Here is a 6,000-nt window from a genome sequence, read left to right as displayed (position 1 = left end):
TAACCACTGCACCACCAGGGAAGCCCAAATCCTATATTCTTTAACTCATGATTTTCTATCAATGTCTGGAGCTAATCAGGAATTTTTTCTCCATTAACTCACTTTAACATTCTTCTTCCTCCCCCATTTGTCATCTCCCAAATTGAGATCCTGTGGGTAGATTACGGTTCCAAATTGTTGTTTTTGAAATGTTTACATTATGCCTCAATAATTCAGACTTGACTAAAAGTTTTACTAATTTCTTTGTTCACCACAGTTTCGGCATCCCATGTCTTCCTCTTTCTTGAGTTCACTTTTTTTTTTTTTTAATTTATTTATTTTGGCTGCTTTGGGTCTTCGTTGCTGCGTGCGGGTTTTCTCTAGTTGTGGCGAGCAGGGACTACTCTTCGTTTTGGTGTGAGGGCTTCTCACTGTGGTGGCTTCTCTTGCTACGGAGCACTGGCTCTAGGCGCGCGGGCTCAGTAGTTGTGGCTCGCAGGCTCTAGAGTGCAGGCTCAGTAGTTGTGGCGAATGGGCTTAGTTGCTCTGCAGCATGTGGGATCTTCCCGGACCAGGGATAAAACCCGTGTCCCCTGCATTAGCAGGCGGATTCTTAACCACTGCGCCACCAGGGATGTCCCTCACTATTTTTTTTTTTATTGACGCACTTCCCCTAGGAATTCTTTAAAGAATATTAGGGTGGCAAACTTTCTCCTTATAAAACAAAAAATGTTTCCCTCCCACTTGAATACTTCATTTCCCTTTGGAACTTGGAGATAGAATTCCATTGTCTTTTAACCTCCAGTCTCACGCCAACTTAATATTATTTTGTTGGTGACCTGCTTTTTCTCTCTGGAAGCTTCGAGATCTTTTTTCTTTATCTTTGGTGATCTGAAATTTCATCAAAATGTGTCTAGGTGTGGGTCTTTTTTTCCTGGGAACATTCAGTCTAGTGATTAATTTCTTTCTTCAACAACTGGAAAAGTTTTTTTTATTAGTTCTTTAATTATTTTCTCTCTTCTATTCTCTGAAGTTCTATCCTTTTGTAATGCCTATTAGACAGATGTCTCTTAACTTTTTCTCTCAGACTTTCCATCCTTTTATCATTTTCGCTGTGTTTAAGGAGACTTCTCCAGGTCCGTCTTTCTAATAATCAGATCATTAAGTTCATCTCAGACCATCTGCTGAATTTCAAATTCTGATGATCAATTTTTAAATTTCTAAAAATCTGGTTGGTTTTTTAAATGGGTTTATTATTATTTTTCATCTCTTGAAAATAGTAATTCCTCTTCAACTCAAGTGGTTTTTGTTGGGTTTTTTTTTGTTCTTTTTATCTCTGTTTCTTTGGGTGTTAACTCTTCTATATGTTAAGTTCAGGGCTATGCTATCCAATACAGTAGCTGCTTGCTATTTAAATTTAAATTAAGATAAAATTAAATAAAAAATTCAGTTCTTCAGTTGAAGCAGCCACATTTCAAGTGGTCACTAGCCACATGCGGTGTGTGGCTACATATTGGACAGCTCAAATACAGAACAATTCTATCATCACAGAAAGTTCTATTGGACCGTACTGGCTTAGAGTTTCTCTGTACCATAGTTTTATTTTTGCTTAACCTCTACTGATTCTTGGTGTTCTGCTCATTTTTGTGTTTGAGAATACCTATTTGCCAGCTTTGTGTTCACTATAGCCTTGTCACTGGTTATTGAGGGTGGGAGAGAGAGGAATGGCCTGCTAGCAGCTTTTCTTCTGAATGAGGGCTCCCTATACCCCTCTCAGAGTGTCAGTAGCTACTTGGAATATTGCTCTGCCTCTCTAGCCCCAGCACCTTGGGGCAAATCCTCTACTGCCAACTACTAACACAGGTCAGGAAGCAGCAAGGAACAGTTCTGGGACCTCCTCTGCTTATTTTGAGTCTGTTGTCTGAGGCTTAGGGCACCCTATCCGCCAAACCACTCTTCCCTCCACTGTGGTCTTCTTTATATGTATTAGCTTGATTTCCTCAAGTTTTATTTCTTTATAGCTTTGATGCTATTTGTTCTTTATCTTTCTGGTATCCAAGATTTCTGATATGCTGAGGGTTCACTTTTGTTTTCTCACACAGTAATATAGTTTGTTTTCCTGTAGGTTTCTAACATTTTATGGATTGGGGAGGAGAAAGGGTCTTCTGCCAGCTTGACCCAAACTTTAACAATGCCTTTGTATAAGCATCATTTTTCTCTTTGTAGACCCATTTCATAACTAATACTTCACTAAAACTGTGGTTCCCAAATTTAGACAGGTGCTGGCTGGCTGTATCAGAATCACCTGAGAATCCACGGGCCCCACTCCTCAAGGGCTTTGAATGCACAGCTCAGTTAGGGAACCATCAGCCTACTTAGTGGGATGGGTAGAAGTGAGGCTCAAGTACTCGAGGTAGGTCACCTACTTTGCAGGCTAGTTTGTGGCCAAGGCCCAAATGCCCAGGACCTCTAATAGTCAGATGACTGTTTCTGTGAGTGAATGGGACACTGGATGGGTGTGGAAATGGGGAATATAAGGAACCTCTTTCTCCTCGCACCGAAGGAGGGTAAGAGGTTGCAAAACCCATTGGGGATAACTCAAGGACAAGACAGATACAACAAGTACAATTGAATGGAATTGAAATGAAAGATTGCTGCAGGGCTCGCTCCCTCCCACAACTCTGCAAACCCCAAAGATCAAAATGGGGCCAGAAAATTCCCCCGTCTAGAGATTTTTTAAAAAACTTTAATTGCTATCCTACTGAGGGGCCCAACTCCAGCTTTGAGGAGATATATTTACTGGTTAGATTTACAGTAATGATTATTATTGTTACTGGTAAGAATGCACTCATTGTCTCCAGTGAACTCGCAATGCTGCACAAACATGACCTCATTTCTCCTCTGAACGGGGCAGGTATTGTTAACTCTGTTTTCCAAAAGGAGGACGCGGAGGTCCATTGCAGTCCAATGCCTAGAGCAAGGCCACACATGAAGAGAGGGAGGGAAGAAGGAACCAGATGCCAGGCCTCTCCCATTTAGGTCCCAGGGTTCTCTGCACTAGTCTAGGCTCACTTGTCTGGTCAGCTCCTTGACTTCCCTTGTGGCCACAGATCTGGTTCCAGTGGTCGGAGGGGATCAGAGCAGTTGGAGTCATCGACATCAGATACCATGAGAGGAAAAATCATTACTTTTCACAGGTTCAGCCCAGTCTAGACTCCGGCTCAGCAATCGATATCCTCCCTGGTTTGTCCCCAGTTTCACTAGGCTCCAACTCAGCTGACTTCTCTCCCCACTTCCTCATCAAGGGACACAAGCACTTCAACCCTGGATCCACTCAGACCAAAAATCACTTTCACACCGGATTTGTCCTTCTGTCCCTTGAGGAGTTTCTGCTGCCTACACGTCCTTTGGGTCACTTGTGGTACATGTTGGCCACTGTGCTTTCTGCTTCTGCCATCCCCTAAGCTCTGTCCCAGGATACCTTTTCCCCTTCTTACTTGTCACTCTTCCTATCCAACAAGCTTCAAGCCCCAATGTGCCCAAGAAATCTTCCCTTCTCTGAACTCTGCCACCCTTATTTGTTCATTCCACAGATAATTATTCAGGATCTACTGTGTGGCAGGCACCAGGGGAGATAATGATGATATAATAGTGAACAAGCCAGATAAGTTCCCTGCTGTCATGCGGAAGAGAGGAAAAACAAAAGTAAGGAGTTCTATAAGTCAAATATTTATGAGTTGTCATAAGTATGTATGAAAAGCCTTCCAAAACATATCCAAAATTTGCCAATGTCTCTCCATCTTCTCCTCTGTCCAAAAAAATTTGGCTTATCTAGGTACATCAAAAAGTTTTGTGTGTCAAAGACAACATAAAAGTAAAATCTCATTTTTATGTAATGATAGTATTTTAGTGGAAACAAAAAAAGTGCAAAATGAAAGTATATGGTAAATATGGTCTGATTCTTAAGATTGGTTTATGCAATTTTTACTGGGGCTTCCTTTTGCAGCTTAATTTATAAGTTAAGAATAAAAGGAGAAATCTTGGTTTTTCTTTCACTCCTCTATATACACATATATATGTATGTATTTAAATAAAAGTCCTAAGTACATTTTTTAAAAAGTTTCACGTGGCTAAAGGGTGATGGCGGACAAAGGCAGAGGCGCACACCCGGGGCTGGAGCAGGAGGCGAGGCTAGGCCAGAGAGGGCCTGGAAGGCCATGCCAAGCAGCTGGATTTCATCCTCAGAGCAAGGGGAAGACATTGCAGGATTTTAACCAGGGAGTGACATGATTTGATTTACACTTTATGGCAGAAATCCTCAATGGAGTGGCGGATGGGGGAGGTGCAATTTTGCCCCCCCCATTGTCAAATGAGGGACATTTGACAGTGTCTGGAGACATTTTTGGTTGTCACAGCTTGGAGGTGGAGGCGACCCCAGCATCTAGTGGGTAGAGGCCAGGATGCTGCAGAAGGTCCAGCAAAGCGCAGGACAGCCCCCCAACAAATGTCAAGAGCACTGAAGTTGTGAAACTCTGCTTTAAGATGACTCTGGCTGCCATGTGAAGGACAGACCCTCAGAATGCAAGAATGGAATTAGGGAGACTATTTGAAAAGCCACTTAAATTAACTTCATACAGCTATTGCACTGATCTGCTGGAAACTTCTCTCCACATATCCCAAATGATATCCTCCCTTGTCCGGGGTCTCTGCTTCCTACTGGGTGACAGCCAGCCAACCAGCCCTACTTATCTTCCCAAGAAGCCCCTTTGCATTTTACCAGGGGCCTTCTGATGACAATGCCATAGTCTATGAGAAGAGTCAGACTGGCTGAGCAAGAGAGGAGCCATTCTGAAGCATCACTGCACAGGGCCATCTGCTCCGTGGGGGAGGACGAGGGGTTACAGAGACCAGCCTACATGTCCTCTTCCCTGGTAGTCACTGTGATCTTGTCATGACAGCTGCTGCCAGCTCAGCGTTCTCCTCCTCCCTGACCTCCTGAATGCCAGGCCTGTACGTGGTTGCAGAGGATCTGGACACCCAAGGCCTGTGACGCCCGGCACTTACAGTGAGTTTATGAGTATTTACACCAGAATGAGAACCTATCATTTACAGCCTTGCCATGCAAATCAACACAGAGTTAAAGGGCTCTCCTCTTGCCCCCACCCCCAACTTGCGGTTGGTTTTAGGAGAGGCATGATTGAGCTGTGGTGACAAGGGAGGTCTGTGGAAGAAATATCTCCAAAGGAGGAGGGGTCTAGTTCCTCCTCAGGGATGGGGCTGGCCAAGCAGATGGTGCAGGTAGAAGAGTTTATCTGCTGTGCCCCAGTCACAAACCATTCTCCTTCCACTTCTGTAGAGGTTTTCTACCTTGTGCGAGGCGTTGGGGGTGTCATGATAACTTGGAAGAAAGCTATAGAAAATCTCTCTCTGGAAAAAAACGAACACTGGGGACAAAAGCTTGTGTACAATAGAGGAGATTCCCAGATTCCCCTGAAGCCAATCCATGACCTTATGAACTAATTCACAGCAACCTAGGAATGACTAACAAGGTTCAGTGTATTTCCATTTTAATGGGAAGTAAAGCCCTTAAGCCAAACTGGAGCTCTTCCAAGGGGAACTGCTCCATCGGTGGGTTGAGACACATTCTAAAGGGGATGGGAAGGCATCTCCTAACTTCTGCAATCTCCCCACATCCCTGCTGTACCTACATAGAAAACTGGGTTTGGAGGTGGGGAAGAAACAGAGGGAAGAAGGGAAACAGGAGCTGTTTTTAGGCTAATTTGGAATCAAAAGGCCACCTGAGACTAGACCCAATAGGGCTTGTTGGGACCCCATACCAGATATTCCTGGTCAGCCCAGGGCATCTGATCTTGTTAATGGGCCAATAAAAATTAGGGGGACAAAGGCCAAGCCCTGGCGGCTCAAATGAATCTCCTCTGCAAGAGGGAGCAATCTCATAAAGAGTTGTAACTGAAGCAAACGGAGGAATCATTGCATTTCATGAACTTTAATAGTGCTCGT

This window comes from Balaenoptera physalus (genome assembly GCF_965194825.1).
Source record: "Balaenoptera physalus genome assembly, chromosome: 11".
Taxonomy (NCBI): domain Eukaryota; kingdom Metazoa; phylum Chordata; class Mammalia; order Artiodactyla; family Balaenopteridae; genus Balaenoptera; species Balaenoptera physalus.
Note: the sequence above shows the minus strand (reverse complement) of the source record.